Genomic DNA, 21,956 nt, shown 5'->3' with positions numbered 1-21,956 from the left:
CACAGCTGTGATTTATTACTCTCATCTTAATAAAATTCTTTCAATATTACATTGTAATTTGTTTGGAACATTTTTTGTCATACTAATTCCAATAGTAGTATAATGCCTAGTTGCTTACACAACCATTAGTCTTGTGTAGTCACAAGTTGAGTGTGCTGACGTTTTTTTCCAAAATTGCACCCATTAAAACCTAAAGCTTTGCGATTACTTATTCTTGATTTTAAATGTTAGTTTGGCCAACGAACAAAACTCAATCCAAAGGTTGACACCTTTTGCTCTTTAGGCTCTGCTAGACCTAAAGGTATCCCTTATCAAAAATGATATATTATTTAGCAACAACAAGCAGATATAAAATAATATGCAAGATTTTCTCAAACTGACAGTGTTCTTGACTATCTCACTTCTTAAATCAAAGAACATGAAGAATCCTAAGCTAACAAAGCAAAGAACATAACTGAAAATAAAGTGTTCAAATGATTCATCTTTGAATTCCAATGAATGCTTAGACCTTTGAACAAATAACTACTCAGATCAGTGCGTCATCCGGGCAACAAAGTCAAATACCAAACCATGCAGAGACTCATCATGACACTACAAATTCACATCCAAGGGGCGCCTTTGTATTATTACATTATAGAAACACTCCCACCAATAGACACTTTCTGCAATTCTTCCGAGAAATCCAAAGATGAACATACATTACTCCATATTCCATTTAGACCAGATTAATCCATTCCTTGAATGAAGACAGTAAATGGAAAATGCAACTCAGAAAGACTAAGAAGACCAATATCAATGTCCTTGACATATCAATTTGAAAGCAACACACACTCATCCATGGAGACAATAACAAAAAATCAATTTATTCGACCTGAAAGAGAACAATATCATGAAGAAATATGTTTACAAAGTGAGCATATTCTCACTGAAACCTATGTATTACCAAGATTTCCTGTGCATATATCACAGTATTAATGATATCTTCTCTTATTTCCCCTCTAGCAGGCTTAAGGTCTTCACTGCAAAATTCACTCCTTTAAATTTCTCTGACTGTGAGATAGCAGTCTGGCAACCGTTGTTCGCGACGGGGAAAACATGAAACGAAGTTCTCCCGTCGCGTTTCTGGTAGCATAGCAGTTCATAGGACATTCCGTTACAAAACTCTCTTTAAAATTTTCTTTCATCGGATGAGAAGTCCTTCAAAAATTTAAAAATCGTAGTTTTGTCCACATCTTTCAATGATATCACCCCTCGACAATTTAGAGCCCCAAAAACACTTCATAGGACATTCGGTTACAAAACTATCTATGAAAATTGCTTTCATCAGATGAGAAGTCCTTCAAGAATTTAATAATTGTAGGTTTGTTCGCATCTGCTAAGGATATCACCCTTCGACAAATTAGAGCATAAAGTCTTTCAAGTTCTGAGATTCCATAACCTTCGGTACATTTCACAAAATTATCTTCTATTGATTCAATCTGTTCTGCCAAGTGATTGCTTATTGGCACTTTGGAAGAGGATTTGCGTTCCGGCTGATTCATTATTTCTTCTTGATTATTTGCCTCACATTGCTGCACACCTTTAAATGCCTCATGTGTCACACTACCATGAAGGCATTTTGTTTTTAGAGTATTCTGCCCAGGAGTATCAATCTCCATGGGTTGTGATCTGTCCTCAGCAAATGGATCAGAGTCCCCAGCCACAACTTTACCTGTAGAAAAAACACGTTCTGAGAATTTCAATACAATTGTGCTTCTAATTCTAAATATCAAAAATAAAAAAGGATTACAAGTGGCATGGTGCAAAGCATAATTCCACCTTGATCAGGATCACTATTCTGCTTTGAGCGCTTCAAGACCTCATAACTTTGAGATACATTCATATCAGGCTGAACGTTGCATAAGCATTCACTTGCTCTTGTAATATGAACTGGTTGAGCAACAGGATTCGAAGGAAAATTTTTAGTTGAATCCTCTAACAAATGAGCTGGCCCACCCTGAGCAACAATTTTATCACAAAAGGCAACTAGTGTAGGATCCATTTGGGAAAGCATTCCAAGAATCTGATTATGCGTAAGACAAGGATTAGCAAAGTGAACAATAAATGCTTACTACTTGACATAAAACATTTTAACTTCGATTACTGTATGTCTCTATTATTAGCATATTTAACCATACCGCATCCCTTAGTGCATATGCTCTGCTGACAATTCGAGCTCCATTGTAGTCATCACCATTATATGCCTGTTATGCAAAACTAATGATAGTTATTATCAGGAATGAATGGAAAACAAATTTTTGTTCAACCCCATAAAGCTGATAGGATCATAGGCATGTCCAATCATGCTTACTTTTGCATTGGCTGGAATTAGTTCCACATCTTGCAAGAATGCTGAGCTTGTCAAGTAACGTCAATTATCTACTCGCTGTAGTAAAGTAGTGATATCCATTGGATTTTGAACTATTGCATAATAGTCAGGAGCGTCTTCATCCATGACAGGGTAATGGAAGACACTGAACCGTTTTTCATATAGAAGTCTGCACATTGTATGTGGATACATATAAGCACTCAATATTAATTTTCACTTGGTAAACACATCCTCAACAAATGAATCAAATAATGATTGATGCATCACTACAAAACCTGCTGCAGACATCCCGAAAACACATTCAGAGTCGTCGAATAGCATGCTCCTCTACTTCTACCTTGGCACGTAGCTCAGTTTCACTTGGTCCTCTTGCTGCTTTTGGTACCTTTGGAAGTTCGGGATTAGAAACATTCTTTTTAGGAGTAATTACTACTTGTTGATCAGGGATAGTAAGAACAACATCAACCAGTTGCGAGATGAATCTACACCTGTCATCTGAACTTGGTTTTTCTACTTGGTAACTACACATAAAGCAAAAGAATGTAATCCATTCAGGATTTTACCTTCTATTATAGTAAACCAAAATAAAATTTGCAATGCATTCAAGGTGTACCAGATATCATGTACACTCAATTCAATGACAAATTCAATTTATACAGAGTCAGAAGCTAACGAGGTACCTGGTACTCAATGCTATACAGAAAAGGATTCACATGCCTTAGCATAATCTTGAACAAACTAAGCAGAAAAAATACAAAAACTAAGACAATGATGTCCTTGATACATACATATAGCGACGACCAAACAAGGATGCAGCTTCTCCATCCAATTCATCAGAGGGTATAGAGGAGGTTGCAAGAAGTAATAAAGGAAGGTCTGATGGCAATTCTTCTAGTATAGATAGTAGAACAACTCTTAGCTGATCATGGGCCTATGAAGCTCAATGAAACAAACAAAATCAGATATATAGTCATTTTAGGAAGCTCTAGCAATAAAAACAAAGAGATTTCAAATATATCACAAGAAATCCCAAAGGCGTAGAGCTTTAAAAGTATAAGTGTACTAATGTAGTGATATACACACCGTCTCCCACCAAAGTTGAAGTTGAGGCAGATACAAGATAGAAGGAGTAGTCCTCCTTGCTTCTCCCACAATGTGTACTAGTGCTTCCTCAGGCATCCGTGCACTTGGGTCGGATAAAAGTGATGGAAGCCCAAGACAATGCACAGGGAACCTCTCTAATTTGTGTCAAACTGTAGGGCCAATGTGATCCTGGCAAGAAAAGTAGAAATATAGCATCATTCAAAAATGTAGCTAGATTAGAAGCCAGCCAATTCAAAAGTTTTAAAAAACAGAATCATGTTATAGATGTGTAAACATCTATGAAAGCAATTTCAAACCATACCAAGCCAACACCCTCCTTCCCACAAAGTAGAAGTCTTGGTCTGTAAACAAATGGAATGGAAGAACCATAGGAAATCGAAGTAACTTGGCAAGATGGTGAGAACTGTCATTCAATGAATCTTTTTTATCACCGTTGGCCACTACATAGAAGTTGTCAGAAATATAATCACTGATTATTTTTAGATGTCCTTGTAAGCATGGAGCTATTACTAGGGACAATGGCCTTGACTGTACTATTGCACCTCTATGGGCAATAGGAGTAATAGTAGACATAGCTTCCAAGAAATCATGCTTCTCTACTTTCACAGAATCCAAATCTATGACAAACTTATCATCACTAGTGTATATTTGAGGATATTTCTCACGGAAAGCATTAATTGCAGCTTCTATGCACAAAGATTTTAAATCAACACCACAATACCCCATACAAGTTGCTGCTAATTCCATTCTTAATTCCTCTGATAAAGGATTCTTCCACTTTCTTGTGTGGATCTTTAATATCTCAGCTCGTGCTTTACAATCGGGTAAGGAAAATACAAATTCACGATCTGTAGTACCCCTGCCCTAATCTATTTCTAACCTTGGTTTAATCTTGATTAGATTATCGTAATATTATGTTATAGTTAGATGTTGATTTTACGCATAGCTATTGATGTGATTTTCACACTAGTTGTATGCAAGATGTTAGTGTACCTAGTTTGTGGTATTAATATCGGGCTAACGTTTTCATTAAATTTTATATATGTATGCATGTATGACTCTTGGTTGCAGGTTTGAGTGTACCTTTTTAATCCTTAGAGTTGGATTAGGTGGTCGTAAGACCCTAGTTGGCCTTAGTCGTGCTCCAGTGAGCATCGCCAGTTGTCGTCGGTAATCCCTTTTTGTTTGGGTTTGCGAGTCGTCTATTTGGTTGACCTTCTCGGTTTGCGTGCTTGGTGTGCATGGTGAATTTGATTAATTAGTCCTTAATAATTATCTTGATTAAATATGTATTTGTGCATTAGAGATTAATGGGCTAGATTAATCGGGATTCCGTTATGCGATTTTCGTTGATTTTGGATTGCTCGTTTTAAATTGGGAGTAAGTTCGATTAAATAACTGATTTTGAATATGAAATGCATTTTATATATGCTGTTGAAAAAGAAAGTCTTGTATTTTATCGCAATAGATTGATTGTATCCTGTTGGCTTTTGAAATTAGAAAGATTAAATTTCAGTTAATTGAAAAATCGATTTTTAATTGAAAAGCAAGTCAATTTGTTGTTATAGTTAGAAAATGATTAAATTTTGAGAATTATTTGTAAATAAAATTTTTAATTCCAAAAATAGAATTTTTGGTCAACTCTTCCATATAACCCAAATTTGGGGAAAATTTGGGAGAGGGACAAATTTGGAGGAAATTTTTGGTTGAAAAGATTTTGGAGATGAAATTTGGGAATTCTGGAAGGAGGAGGAATTTTTGAGCTTATAGGGTGGGCTCTTCAGTAATCTCTACCAAGATTGCGAATGAAGGTAGGATTCTGAATCATTTTCTTGTTGCCTAAAGAATTTCTGGTTGAAAGAATTGGATTTGTTATTGAGAAATCAGTTTGATTGATTAAAAGAGTAGGTTGGAATAAGATCTTGAATTATCCCTCCTAGATTTCATTCTGTGTTTTCAAATCAATTTCTGGTTTGCTAAGATTGATTTTAAATAAATAAAATTGAAATATATTTGGGGGTTTGGCAGATTAGATGTTAAATTTGGGAAGAACAATCTTGTTTGACCATTATGCTGATTGGCTTTGGAGAAATCTCCCCCTTTCCTGATCTGGGTATATCTTTTTTTATAATTGCTTATGAAAGAATTATAATCACAAAGAAAAAAAAAATATTTATTTGTCTCTGTGAGACTGTGTGTGTTCCTTGCTGTGTATGAAGTTTTTAACAGCAAATTTTTAAAAATAAAGAAAATATATTATATTATCACCGAACTGTGCATTCGTTGTTTTTTTTTTTTAAAAACGTCTTCGTTTGGGGTTCGGAGGGCGGGGAGCGGAGCTCCACCCGCTCCTCCTCCCCTCCCCCTTGCGTTTTTCTTCCCCTTGCTCGCTGCACACGGCGCCTGCGGCTCACGGCGGTGGCCGCAGGGGCCACGGTGGCCACAGGGCGCCGCGGCACCTGCGGGCACCACTGTGGCACCGCCTGTGTGCTTACCCCACCTACGGCTAGGGTTTGGGCGCCCAGCCACTCCCGATGGGAGGTGGGTCCCGCCCTAGCACCTTTTTAAATGTTCTTTTCAAAATAAGTTTTTAAGATGTTTTTTTTATATATATATATTTTTTTTGTATCAAAAAAAATGCATTTAATATTTAATATTATTTGAAGGTAAGTTGTTTTAATGTTAAGTTATAATCAGAATTGTAATTACGATTAAGGTTGCCTCTTCAGGATAAAGGATAACTTGATACTGATTAATTATATAATGGAGTTTATAGGTGAATTAATCATTCAATTTCATTTCATGATTTGTTCACCCCTTCCAATTAAGTTCTAAAACTGATAATTTCACAACCGAATATCATTGATGTCATTCTGATTGATCTTGGATTAATAAATTTAGATTTTACCTTCTAGCTGATTAGGGAAGATGGCTATTTGAGGTAGTATTGTTTAAAAACAAAATAGAATAATGTGTTATTGGAAAATCGTTGAAATACGATGTAATTACTACTTGATGATGTTAAATATTATCGTAGAACATATCATTTGAGTAATTGAAGAGTAGTGAAATATTTATCGTTGGGCATTAGAAATTTAAACGATATACTTTGGAAATGATTATCTCCATTTAGATTCTCTTTCTATATTTTTATATTCCGTGGTCCGTATTATGCATCTGGGATTGAAAGTATGGAACTGTAGAGGTCGGTTTTGGACCAGTATGTTAATGACGTTTTTAATTGGAGATTAAATATCTTATTTTAGTTGATTAATGGTTGTCTGAATTTTATTAATATGAATTGGTTTAAAAACTCGTTATGACTTTATATGTCTGTTCTATGCTTTGAACCTTAAAGAGTTAGAAAACCAAGAACAACTTATCCCTTGATGAGGTAGATAACTGTAAGCTAATTTAGATCTTGTAGAAAACTTGATCGACTTGTAATGATTAAATCAATTTGAGGAAATATTGTCTTTTCTGATTATTGCCTTGCGAGTTTAATTTCTGTATTCGCCTTTAATTATGAAATGGCATGTTTTGCTTTGTTTAGTAGGACCCTGTCGTATGGATTGACTTGGGGTACCTGTTTCAGTCCTCGATTCCGAGTTGACTGTTGTATTGTGGTAGTGTCGTTTTGATCATATCCTCCTTGTGTGTGAGTCGAATGATGATTGTGGTTGACCGTTGTTGGTCGGGTCTCTAGTTAGAGTACCGTCAGTAAGTGATTACCCTTGAGTCGTGTTTGACCTAATGATTGTTTCTCTCTTCTTGAACTTCGTTCGTCTGACCATGTGTATTCCCTGGTTTTTGAGTTCGTTTGAGTTTAGTCTAGTGTCGTATGGGAAAGTGGCTTTCGATTGGGGGCCGCGCCCAAAGTGGCTGCTAGGTAACCCGTCGAAAGTGAGTCTAATAAGTGATAACCTAACAATAGATTAGAATGTAATCTCTAAATAAGATATTGTGCCTCACACATGGGACGAGTGCTATCGTAGGTTCGACATGCTGTGAGAAGGCCTGAAATGGCAAACCACCATCCTTGTCTTCACGAGAGGATGTGTGGGTCCACATGAGGCTTGGATGGGCCGGAAGCTTGGATTAGGTTGCTAGGGTAACCCAGTGTATGGGGCCGGGACCTATGAAGACTTCCCATGGTATCCATACCAGGTTGTGTGATGACACCTGTCCCTACGTTCGCTAGTGTGTTGTCGTTTTGTCCTGTTAGGAGTACCTTTGTGGGTCGTCCTTTTGTTTATGCTCTTGCGAGTGTCAGTTTCATGTTAGCCCTTGGGTGGTGATGGCTCAGTTTTATGGATGCTCTCCTGGACCTTTGTATTAGCTTTGATTATGTTCAACTGGATCCTGTTCTTTTCAGGGATCGTTTATGTATTGATGGACCGATGTGGTCGTTTGTATATTGCTTATGTATCGCCTTGATGGTCGGATTGTATAGAGTAACCTCTTGTATTCTTAACTTTATTATTTATCAGAGGGGGTCTTGCAGTTGAGCAGACCCGGAGATGTAGCCCTTTAGGGGTGAACTCCGAGATCATTATGGTGTTATGTGATGTATTCTCTTATGTTTCCTTTATTCAGCTTTATCACGTATGATTAGCTTATGTTAGAATGGTTAAGTGGATAAATGGAATTAACTTTAAATGTTTATATGTGGTTCCTTCTTGAATGCCATGTTGATCGAATGTGTAAGTGGTTTAGATGAGATTATCGTAGATGCTAGTATGCAATCATCTTTTGAAATGCAATAAGTTGGAATATGAAAGAATGTAACTTAGAGTAATGGATTATACTCAGTTGTTGTTAAGGAATTTATATATGCTTGGAAAGATCTCTTATGTTATGATGAAATCCTAGTGTATTAGAATGTTAGATGTATGGTGCGTAATTTTAAATGAAAAGCTTGAATGAAGATTATGAATAGACCTTAATGGATGAATCTTTGCTTATGAATTATATGTCCCTCTTTTGAAAGGAATTATCCTGATTATGAATTATCTCGTTATTAAGATATTCAGCTTTGGATTAATTGTGTGAGTTAAGTGAATTGTGAAAATTAAGTAATCTCGTTGGGAAACTCTTTAGGTGTTAGTTGATGTCTTCCGCTATGTAATCTGAATCTTTGATATCTTGTTGCATCTTATGTGTTGTAACTTTAAAAAAAAATTAAAAAAAATTGCACTCTAGTCTTGTGTTATGGCTTAATCCTTTCGGGGTTTCCTGGCGGGGCATTACACGATCAAACCGACCAGGCCGGTGAAGAGCTCCATCAATAGCATCAATCCTATTTATCGCTCCAATAAGCACTACTTGACCTCTAGAGTCTAGACCATCCATTAGAGCAAGAAGCGTAGATACAATAGAATTGTGAATTTGTTCTTGTTTACTAGACCTCACTGGGGCAAGACCATCTATTTCATCAAAAAATATTATGGATGGTTGGTTCCTTTGTGCTTCTTCAAATAGTAATTTCAGCTGTCGCTTAGCTTCCCCAACCCACTTGCTGAGCACATCAGCTCCCTTTCGCATGTAAAAGTTTACTTTTTGTCCTGCCTTGGAAGCTGCACATGCTAAAGCCCTTGCAATCAACGTTTTTCTAATTCTCGGAGGACCACACAATAAGACTCCCCTTGGAGGACAAATGTGATAATTTGCAAAGAAATCAAGATAGAGAAGAGGGAAAAAAACCATTTCTTTCAATGGATCAATGTGGTCAGAAAGCCCTCCAATATCATCAAAACTCACTGTTGCATCAACCTACAAGGGTTGAATGTCAGCTCCACCTTTTGAACTAGGCTCAGCAGGTTGTGCACCTACACCTCCATAACCAAACATATCACCTTGGTGTCCCCATCCAGATGCTGCAACTTTCAAACCCCATGCAGTTGCGTTATGCATGTCAAGTCCTCCACAAACCCATTGCTGACCAAAGTTTGTATTTCCCACATGCATCCATGATGATGAACCAATAGGACCCTGATCCATCTCATCCACAAGAAGAGAATCATCTGAATCATCAACTCTTTGTGCACAACAATGTTTTTCCACCCTTGAGCCACCTCATCTTGCATCACATGCATTTTTTATTCCCATTCCTTTATGCAGTACTTTACGTGGTGGAAACTGCAGTCGTTGCTTTACTTCTTTTTCAAGAGAAAACCTCCTCGCCTCAGTGCAATTTCAGAGAGCATACCATCTCCTTCCTTCTTGTTCTTTACCCTCCTCACCCTCTTCCTCAAATTCATCTTCCTCTCCTTCAGCCCCCGCCTCCCCTTTATTTCTATCATCTTCCTCCTCTGTGCATTCCTGGTCTTCAAAATCTTGAGAAGAATGTCAGATGGTTGACTTTCGAGGCCGAAGTCCTTCTCGCCATGGCAAAGATATAGTATCTCTTGTCCTCTTCTCTTGCATTGGACTCGACTGCTCATCCTGGCTAGGGTTATTCTCAACTTTAATAGTAGATGGCTGATAAGTTTGTCTCTGCAACCATTGATACCCAAACTTATAATATTATGCAACAAAGTATTGGGCAAGAGAAGTTATATCTTAACAAAAACCAGAAACAATGGAGATTGGAGAAAATCCTACCATCAGATCTGCATCCTCTGTGTCTATGTTATCTGTTTCATAATGCTCTAAATTGACAGAATTTGTCCTGTTTCTTGTAGAACAAGGTGGAGTGGACGTATGTGACTGCCAGTATAAGCAACTTCAGCATACAAATTCAATCATGAAAGATGCCTACATATTTGACAGTATAACAAGTACAAATTTCTTGGAAAGAGTAGCTGAGAACTCTATCGGTTACCTACATGTTCATGCTCTTTGTTTGATTCGAAGGACCAGCAGTTTTATGCACTTGAGAAAAGAAATCAAAATAATTTAGAGGCTTTTACAAGAGAAATGAGAAATCCACAATGATCTACATAAAAAATCATAGAATGATGGATGTATTGTAATAAACAAAAGTCTCAAGTATCCATGACTCAAAAAGCACAGATCAATGAGAAGCGAAGAAAATTTTCAAAGTAAAAATGATTTATTATTTAAATCAGCATAAATATTCATCTCTGCCTAGTAAAATGCTGAAGAACACTAGCATACTAAAACAAAGAAGAAAATAGACTCAATTTAAAACTTACATAAACAAATTATAGAGATTTAGTATGGTAGTTGTAGCCTAACACCTTAATTGTGAGATTATCATGCTGACTATGCCTTATAGAATGGGGCCCTTAGAAATTTGTTCACTGAATATTGTTGTTTTGTATGGTAGTTTTAGCCTAACACCATTGCTCGAGAGATGATAAAATGCTATAACATTTGTAAAGGGGTTTGATATTGTGCTAGATGATTATGTTCAGTCACGCTTGGTACAAATTTTGAACATAACAATTTGTGATAAGCAGTTTGTGAAATGATAAATACTGTTTTTGAGTATCACTTCTAATTGCAGGAGTTATTGTAAGGAAACCACAAATGATGATTTTACTCTATCATTACATACTGTTCATGAGAGGAACACATATATGAGATATGTCTAAATTTATTGATTTATAATTTGTTGGATGAATATGTCTGAATCCCCAATTAGAGGGATAAATTTCTCAAAATGTAGAGGTTGTATTAATTCGAGAATGTGCAAGATGTTTGATCTAGATGACAACATGAGAAGTTAATAATAATAACTTGGCTTAATCTTAACATCCATAAAGAGTATGTATTAATATTGGAAAATGTTTAGTCAATGAGAAATTTCAGTGGGCAGCGTGAATGTCACTGACATCATCGTTACCAAATAGAGGTGGGTAATGAATAAGATCTCAATTAATTAAGTCTGGTATCACTCCTTCGTGTCATACAGTCTGTAACCCTATAGATTGTTATGATTGGATATTGACGTATTGGTAAACTTAGGTGGTAGATTGGTATTAAATATATCACAAATAAATTGAACATGGCTAATATTATCTTTGTCTGACTGCATTCTCAACATGTTTCCTTTCTCCTCTTATGACGATTTATGGGCAAAATCTCTATACTCATCAAGTTCTTATATTATCACCTCATGGTTTGAGCAATTGTACTCTTACACATTCTTCCTTCCTATATTCCTCTTACACATTCTTCCATCCTATAGATTTTCATAGTATCGTCATGTTTCAGTAATCCCTATGTTGTCCTTCCCATGTTATTAGGAGTATGAAACCCATGTTTGTGAAAAGAAGGGCCCAGGTGATTTAAAACAATCACCCCATTTATAAGTACTCATAAAGCATACTCATGGAATAACTAAGCATATTCAATCACGTTGAAACATGTAAGATAAGGGGAAATCGTTCAAAACAAAAAGAATTCATGCTGAAAGTACATGAAACAATTGCATAAGATACAAAGCACGTCCATGGATGAACACATGGGAGGCAATACACATAGAGGCGGAAGCATACATGAGAAAGGTATACATAAACACTTTATGAATGAATCCAATACATCAAGTATGAATGAATCCAATACATCAAGTATGAAGCATACGGATGAATACATAAGGCATGAGTCATACACACGAATACTCATAAGGTGTAAAGTACAAAGTATACAAATGAACTACATAGGGCAAGAAGCATCCATGCAAAACAGAGAATATACACATAAGGCACGAATATATGTAAAGCATGAAGTGTATGCATGAATTATACACATGAATTCACTTAAGGCATGAAGAAAGTATACATAAGTACCATAAGACATGAAGTGCACACAAGCATGAAATAATGGATACATGTAAGCCAAGAAGCAACATACATGACTATATGCAAGGCATGAAGTAATGCATGCAAGGCATGAACGAGCTATGTAAAGCACGAACCATACATATGAATACATGCAAGACATGAATCGTACATGTAAACCATGAAGTAATACATAAATACACAAAAGGTACAAGCATATATGAGAAAGGTACTTGTGGAGTGGACATGCTGAAGACACATTGATCATGAAGCATACAAGAGAGAGGTATTCATGGAATAGACATCTGAAAACATCTCATTCATGAAGTAACACAAATACACATAAGATATAAAACACATATGCTAGACACACGATAGACATGGTGCAAGCACAAGGTATACATGAGGAAAGTGTACATATAAAACACCCATGGAGTAGGCATGCTCAAAACACATAAGAAACACATAAGACACGAAGCAGTTAAAGGCACACTCATAAGAATGCAATGTTGGCCTAACCAATTCAATTTTTTATTTATTTGAGAAGAGACTGGAAGAATTAGTCCTAACTGAGTAGTTGTTTTGTCCAACAGGCTGGTAGAATCATGCTCTGATACCATTGTAATGTCCCCTAATTAGTTACACTTTAACTTAATCTAAATTTGGCCAAATCTATAAATAGGTAATTGTGTTTTATAGGTGTACCTTTGTATACTGTTTTCCTACAACAAAATTAGAGAACATATATGAAATAATACTTAAACTGAAAAATGATCAAATTTGCTATATTAATGGCTGCTAGAATTATAATTGTGGGATATAATCTAAGTTACTGGTTCGGGTTCGAAGAACCCGGTACACCGGTACGGCAAAATTTTGAAAAGGGGTTTGGGTTCGTTAGTACAAAAACATGTAAATTATATATATATATATATATATATGCAGTGCCCCTCGCAGGGTCCCGGGGCAGCACCCAAGGCGTGCTCCCTATCGCTGTAGAGGACGGGGTCGAGGGGCTGTTCCCCCACTGCCAACACCAAATTACAACCTTCAAATCCACACAGAACTCCATGGCGTGTATCAATTTTCTGCTTTTTTAAGATGTCAAGAACAAGGCCAAAGAAGTCAAAATTCTAATCAAGGTGCATTCTCCCAAACGGGAATTGTGATTTCTGACTTGTTCTTTCGTAAAGACTTGTGCTTCTCTCTTGGTTGTAAGATGTATAGGTGTGTGGCTTGAGACATAGGGTCATTTTAATTTTTTATGTGGTGGATTTCAAAAAAAAAATTTGGCAAAAAAAAAAATCCATTTTTGGATTGTCAGACCCCTAGGTTCGTCTTGGGTCCTCTTGGGTTTGACCTTGGGTCATCTTGAGTTAGCCCTAGTTCGAACCAGGCCTATGAACCACAAACCTTGTCCGATCCACAGGTGAACCGGACCCAAACCCCGAACCAGGACCGTACCGGACTAGTACCAAGGGTCTAGGGGGCCGAACCCGGTAACTCAGGATATAATCATATTATTATATTTCCTAAATGAGATCAGATTATTATATAAAGTTAGTTTGTAAGTCAGTTACTAATCAATTCCTTTAGTCCATTAGTTGGATAGGGTGTCCTAGAAACCATCCCTCCTAGGCCCAAGGGTAGAATACCATATCCCCCTTGGCTCCATATGGTAGGTGTTAGGCATCCATCATGGAGTGGCATACCCAGCGAGGTGTTCTATTGCTATTCCCCCTCATCACAACTGCCTTCTCTCTTAAGCCCAAGAGAAGATGCTTCACCCCTCTTGGCTCCATGTGGCAAGTGTTAGGCATCCACTATGGAGTGGCATACTTAAGAGAGTCCCTCATTTACAATGAACCTTTTGTGATATTCCAATGAAGTCATATTTGTCATTCAGTTGAACTAATTATGATAATTAATTTGTACTTGACATAGTTATTATGTTTCATCATATTATATTTCCTTAGTGTCTTATATCAGATTGTTAACAGTTATTTTTGTTAGTATTACTTTAAATCAGAATTATTCATTAATTGTTATTGTTGTATTTTATGTTATTAGCATGGTACAGTATTATAGCAACTTATACAAACTGAATTTGATTTCCTTATTCATTCTGAATTCATTAATAGATATATATGTGTGTGTCTTATGTCTAATAGTGCTCTCATGTATAATCATTTTAATGCTATTTTAATAATTATACATTATTTGCTTCTGAACTTTATATCATATTAATTCCATTAATTTAATTAAGACCATATAAAATTTTATATATATAATATCAGCTATTATATTCCATTACAGGCCCTCTTCTCTTTTATTATCCTTGCTAGCAGTTTCTGTACATTTCTCTATCCTTGCCAGCAAATCTGACTTTCTTGTTCCCCTCCTATATTCTCCCTATTCCCATTTGCACAAGGGGGTATTTATCCTACCTCCCCATGTGGTGAAGAGCCACAATGGTCTCCTAATAGGCAACACCCCCCTTTTTGAAGATTTGATGTCCCTCTATTTCTGACGGCTCTTTTCAAGAAGAGCATCGCTTCATATAAAACCCGATTTGGAACTATTCAAACCACCCTTTAAAGAATGGTTATCGGGCCTTGGTAAATATAGGGGTTAATTGGTTAACAGAAATAATATAAGTTTTAATACAAATCACCATTATAATATAATGTGTATTGTTAATATAATAAATTCATTCAATAAAAAATGTAAATTGATAATATAATATTATTTACTGTTAATATAATAACATCATTCAATATAAAATGTAAATTGATAATATATAATATTATTTTAATGTTATTGTGATATAAAATAATTTTGATATGTTTTTAACATATAATTTTATATGGCAAAAACTATATTAATTATTTCTACTATAAATGTGGGGACATGACAGTCTTCCCTTCCCCAGATTGTCCTCAAGCAATTTCAAATTAGGGTGATCACAATGGTAGTGCTCAAGATGACTCTACTCTGATATTACTACATGTTGTAGGTTTGAATTAAGGCATATATGCTTTTACCTTGAGTGTGAGTTATAACCAATAGTGGCAAATTTGCATGATTTAACTTAAGACAAGCCCGCTCTCTTCTAGAGGAAAGGATCAAGGCCATCCAATTGTGTTTGCAAAAACTAGTTAGGTTGGCAATATGATGATTTGAAAAATGACCTTAATTGTGAGATTATCATGCTGCCTATGCCTTATAGAATGGTGCCCTTAGAAATTTGTTCACTGAATATTGTTGTTTTGTATGGTAGTTGTAGCCTAACACCATTGCTCGAGAGATGATAAAATGCAATAACATTTGTAAAGGGGTTTGATATCATGGAAGATGATTATGTTCAGTCATGCGAGGTACAAATTTTGAACATAACAATTTGTGATAAGCAGTTTGCAAAATGATAAATACTACTTTTGAGTATCACTTCTGATTGCAGGAGTTATTGTAAGGAAACCGCAAATGATGATTTTACTCTATCATTACATACTGTTCATGAGAGGAATACACATATGAGATATGTCTAAATTTATTGATTTATAATTTGTTGGATGAATATGTCTGAATCCCCAATTAGAGGGATAAATTTCCCAAAATGTAGAGGTTGTATTAATTCGAGAATGTGCAAGATGTTTGACCTAGATAACAATATGAAAAGTTAATAATAATAACTTGGCTTAATCTTAACATCCATAAAGAGTATGTATTAATATTGGAAAATGTTGAGTCAATGAGAAATTTCAGTGGGCAGTGTGAATGTCACTAACATCATAGTTACCAAATAGAGGTGGGTAATGAATAAGATCTCAATTAATTAAGTCTGGTATCACTCCTTCATGTCGTATAGTCCATAACCATATAGATTGTTATGATTGGATATTGACATATTGGTAAACTGAGGTGGTAGATTGGTATTAAATATAACATGAATAAATTGAACATGGCTAATATTATCTTTGTGTTACTGCATTCTCAACATGTTTCCTTTCTCCTCTTATGACGATTTATGGGCAAAATCTCTATACTCATCAAGTTCTTATATTATCACCTCATGATTTGAGCAATTGTACTCTTACACATTCTTCCTTCCTATATTACTGTTACACATTCTTCCATCCTATAGATTTTCATAGTATCGTCATGTTTCAGTAATCCCTATGTTGTCCTTCCCATGTTATTAGGAGTATGAAACCCATGTTTGCAAAAAGAAGGGCCTAGATGATTTAAAAAAATCACCCCATTTATAAGTACTCATAAAGCATACTCATGGAATAACTAAGCATATTCAATCATGTTGAAACATGTAAGATAAGGGGAATTCGTTCAAAACAAAAAGAATTCATGCTGAAAGTACATGAAATAATTGCATAAGATACAAAGCACATCCATGGATGAACACATGGGTGGCAATACACATAGAGGTGGAAGCATACATGAGAAAGGTATACAGAAACACTTTATGAATGAATCCAATACATAAAGTATGAAGCATATGGATGAATACATAAGGCATGAGTCATACACATGAATACACGTAAGGTGTAAAGTACAAATTATACAAATGAATTACATAACGCAAGAAGCATCCATGCAAAACATAGAATATACACATAAGGCACGAATACATGTAAAGCATGAAGTGTACACATGAAGTATACACATGAATTCACTTAACACATGAAGCAAGTATACATAAGTACCATAAGACATGAAGTGCACACAGGCATGAAATATAATCCAAGAAATTATAATAATGTCCACCATTAACAAAGAATTTGGTTTACATTTATATGATTTATTTCTTCATTTGGCTACAAACACTGCATTGTTATTGACATGTCTTTACAATGAGTGTTCATTAACTATGATATCAACTGAAGCTGTTAAGACTTAAGAATATAACAACAAATGCCCCTAGAGCAGGGGATTATTCTACCCTATGTAAAGCTAAAAAAATGTTATATATCTTCCAAACTTCAAGTTCATGGACAATCAGATAACTTCATAGACATCTAAAAAGAAAATTAGGAGGACAACTCCTATACTAAATCACCACCAAACAAGATATCAGTTTTTTAAGATAACCACCAAACAAGACACCATTTTGATGTATGAGAGTACACTCATGCAAGAATTCAACTAGATGATTTGTTTTTTCCATTTACCTTATGTTGCTTTGAACTATAAAACCCTACCCACTACAAATTTATAAATAAGACCTCAGTTATATTCCATAACAAAACCTAAGCCATTGCAAAAATTAAAACCATCAACGGAACTGTAGTGTACAAGTTGGAGCAATCACCAAAAGGAAAGTGTTCAATTCTTGTGGGTTTAGGTCCTCGATGATAAACCCAAGTGAATTGAAAATTGGATACAGCCAGAATTATACATCCTCTTGAAAGAGGGGAAAAAAAAAACAGAAGGGGTTTTCGCATACACTAAAACATCATCTAAATCTAAGTTGCAAATACATAAGATTGGATACAACCAGAATTATACATCCTCATGAAAGAGGGGAAAAAAAAAATAGAAGGGGTTTTCGCATACACTAAAACATCATCTAAATTTGAGTTGCAAATACATAAGAATGATAAATCATGAACCCATACAAATAGAAAAAAGCTTATGACACAAGGAAACATCCTCTGGCAAAAGAAAGTTTTTTCATTCTAAACCATGTGCATTTTCGCATACAATAAAAATACGAGGAGAAATATGGTGGCAAACCGGGGCAAACTAAAACATTGCACACAAGGAGTGAAACACCATCTCAGGAACACAACCGATAATTTCCCTACACGTCACTTGTTGGATTTTCCAGTTGCGATAAAAACAGAGACGCATTGTAAGAGATTGACTTACACTTAAATAAGCCACATTGCATAGATTAGGTGTGGGTTGCAGCATTTCAGCGAGGCAAGACGCTGATACAAGGCACCTTTTCTTGAGCTTGGAACTATGCTCATACTTATGCTTGTCATGATACATCTGCAGGCTGTGGTGGAGATTCTACCTCCTGCGCAGGGCTCTCTTTTGCGAATTCTTCTTCTCCTTCTGTTTCTGTTTCTTTGACTCTCCACTGTGTTTTGTGGGCAAAGGGGAGGTTGACGCTTTTCCATCCATAGCTCATACAAAACAAAGCAGCTACAGATAGCGATCTGCAGACAGCGACTCTTTCTTCTTCTTTGTTTTTTTGTTGTTAAGACATAATTCCCTGGATTTGTCGCTCCAATACATTTCTTCTCTCAGAAGTATTTCTGCCAGTTCCGCTTTAAGGAAATTCTCTTCAAGTAATTCTTCATTCACCATCCCCTTCTCTATCACCAGATTATTAATCCTATTTATCTCCTCTTCCACTCTGATTTTTTCAGCAAAGATGTTCTTGAAGGAAGCCACATTCCATATTTTGATCTTGTTTTTGAGATATTTTAACTTTTGAACAAAACAAAAACTAGGAGTGCCTTTAATATCTTTACATTCTTTCCACCATTTTTCCATGTTTTCTTCAAAGTTTGAATCTCTCCACCACATCCTTAAGAACTTGAAGTTGCCTTTCACCTTCATCAATGGTATTGTGCAAGTTAACTAAACTGGGTAATGGTCCGAAAGTGTTATGGGCTCGATGTTGTATTCCAGATCAAAACTACCTCTTATCCAAAATGAACCAACAAATATTCTATCCAATCTCTCAGAAATTCTGCAAAAGTTTGCCCTCCTATTGGTCCAAGTGAAATTTCCAGTTTTAGGAACAACATCAAAAAGGTTATTATTTTCTACAAAATCTTTGAAATCTTCCATCACTCGGGTATTCATTCTTAAACCTCCACATTTTTCATCATTGTTGAGGATTGCATTAAAATCTCCTGCTACAATTGTTTTCTCCGGATCGAACATTCTGATCTGATCTGTAATTTCTTTCCAAACCCTTTTCTTTTCCTTTGTCTATGTCGGTCCATGAACATTGATTAGGGAGAATTCCAAATCTTCTTGCAATGTTCTTTCTTTACAGTGCATCCAATTATCTTGCTTATTAATCAATTCTACTATCACTTTATCTGGATTCCATAGAGTCACCAGTCCACCCATGGAGCCTTTTGCCTCTTGAAAGACACTATCCCACATCCTACTTAAAGATTTGAAAAAGAAAGCTTTTTCTTCATTGAGCTTGGTCTCTTGCAACATGATGATGTCTCCTGAAATTGTTTGAAAAGCCCTCTTGACCAAGCATTTTTTGTCAGGGGCCGATAGACCCCTGACATTCCATGTTGTTATTTTCATTGATTTCCAAGGGAGACTCCTCCTCCCTTGGTTTTCTTTATGTAATCCAGCACACCAATAATACCCTTCTCTTTGGCTCTATCCTCTCTCTTCTGTTTATTGCTTCTTCTACCCCGTATAGTGTATTAGCGATTTTTATCTACCATTTGAAAATTATTTAATTTTATTGGCTAATATTTTGTTATTTATGGAAAACTAAATATTTTATTGGCAATTTCATAAATTCATTGCCATTTTCGTTATCTATTAATAGCCATTTTTCGTTATCTAATTAATGCAACATCGCGACGAGTTCAAACTCTACACGCTATACATATACAAGTTTAGATTATTTTGTTTACTTGAGAATAATTGCATTTAGAATATTATATATTTTTTATAATATTATTGTATACATTATATAAATTGGTATAGGTATTTTCAATAGTCTTGAGAAAATCTAAAATGATATCAGTTTTAAAGCCATTTCATTTATTAAAATTTATTTTATTTTATTTCAAACTATTGTATTTACTATTATTTTATAAAATATAAAAAAACATATTTTATTAAAAGAAATTAATTTTCCTTAAGATCTATTAATAATTTTTTTTTTATTTAATAAATCTTAATTATTAAATAATAGATTCATTTTTTAAAATTTTATTTTAATTTATTTTCAATATTTTAAATTAATTATTTAATTTAAAAAATTATATTTATACAATTATCTAATAATATTAGTGTAGACACCTAAAAATATCTCATTAATTCTACACTAATTATTCATCTATTTAATTAAGTAATTCTTTAATTATTTGATTAAGTTAAATATTTATTCTAATTAGAACATTTAACATTTTTAATTATCGAATTCTTATCATTTCATCATTTAATCAATTAACCCTATCTCAATTATTAATTAAATATCAATTATTTAATTAATTGCAAAAATTTCCTTAGTTAAATAATCGTTATGATTTAATTAATTCAGTTTCCTATGATTAAATAATTTCATTTCAATTAATTGATTAATTAATTCTTCCAATCCCCAAATTATAATTCTAATTAATTCCATCTAATTTCATTTCATTTTCCACTAATTCGAATTTCACTTCATTTCAATTAATTTCATTTCTTCCAAATTTATTTTTCACCAAATTTGAATTTCAGTTAATTTCATGTGCATTTTAGCATTCGAAAGTCCAAATTTAAATCCAAATTGAAAATGAAAGTCAAATTCAATTTTAAATCCCTACAACACATGATAAAATTTGAACTGATTGATCAAATATGTTATCTAATTAGTTAACGTAGCTAACTCATCAATCACCCTTTTTAACTCTCAATCACCTTTTCTCAATTATCAATTAATCTACTTATCTCTCCAATCAATTCAGGCATCTGATTCATCAACTCAGTCAACTAGCTGGTCTATTCAGTCTACTAGTTAATCAATTGAGTTGACTCCTCAATCAATTCTATTAACAGATCAATCAATTTTAGTTGTCTATCAATCAACACTTGAGTTCAAATTCTCACCTTCTTTGTGTTGAAAATATATAAATTCAAGCTCTTTTTCTCAATTCAAGCTAGAATCAGAGTCTTCAAAGTTATTGTCCATCTTATGCAGGAAATCAGTGAAATACCTGAGAGCCACCTACACCAACAATTATGAAGAAGAACAATGGAAGCACAGGTTGAGAATATGGAGTTTTAATTTAGTTTAATCTTTCTATTTCTATCATTTATTTCATTATACAGTGTTTAAAATCGATTTAATTAGTTAAGGATTTTGTGATTCATCCTTTTAGTCTAATTAGCTTGGATTTGATGATTTCATACATGAGAACAATTGGTGAACCTGACGTGAATCAGATCTAACCTTCGTCTATTGTTTTAATTGGTTTTGCAAATACATGCGTGCACAGAAAACTAGAATCAACAATTGATCAGACAGAAATTTGCAATTGCAAATATTTATCCGCAATTGCCATCAAAATCCATTGCAATTGACAGTAAAATCCACCGCAATTGCTCAAAAAAGGGGAAAAATAATTGTTTATTTGTTGTTTCTTAATTAGTTGATCTTGCGCACCTAACCCATAAAAATCTTTCAATTCTGAGAATTTTTTAATTTTTGCATAAAATGTGTCTAATCCAATTGTAGGAAAGGTAACCTTTGAAATCTCAAGTGCAAGGAGGGAAAGACAAGATAGGATAGTGTAACGTCATAAATTGTACGCACTTGCTAAAGCAGTACAATTTAACACCTAGTTTAGCACCCGCCTTGGCGCAGTTGCACTTTGCATGGCATTTCCCCTTTAGCACTTAATTAATCGAATTAATTAGGTCTAAAGGTTCTATTTCACCATCTTCCACATCACAAAGTTGGGCCCTTTCATTAAAGCAGACCCCTTTCATTTTATTCCTCCAATACATCACTTAATCAAAAA

At 34.8% G+C, this 21,956-nt stretch overlaps 1 pseudogene; it reads right to left on the bottom strand.

The window, feature by feature from the left end:
* Positions 1–1,301: 1,301 nt before the first annotated feature.
* Positions 1,302–21,956, bottom strand: part of LOC131058062 (ATPase family AAA domain-containing protein At1g05910-like) — a 115,117-nt pseudogene continuing 94,462 nt past the window's right edge.

The sequence above is a fragment of the Cryptomeria japonica genome, chromosome 2 (assembly GCF_030272615.1).
Source record: "Cryptomeria japonica chromosome 2, Sugi_1.0, whole genome shotgun sequence".
Lineage (NCBI taxonomy): Eukaryota > Viridiplantae > Streptophyta > Pinopsida > Cupressales > Cupressaceae > Cryptomeria > Cryptomeria japonica.
Note: the sequence above shows the minus strand (reverse complement) of the source record. Positions and strands in the feature narration are given on the sequence as shown.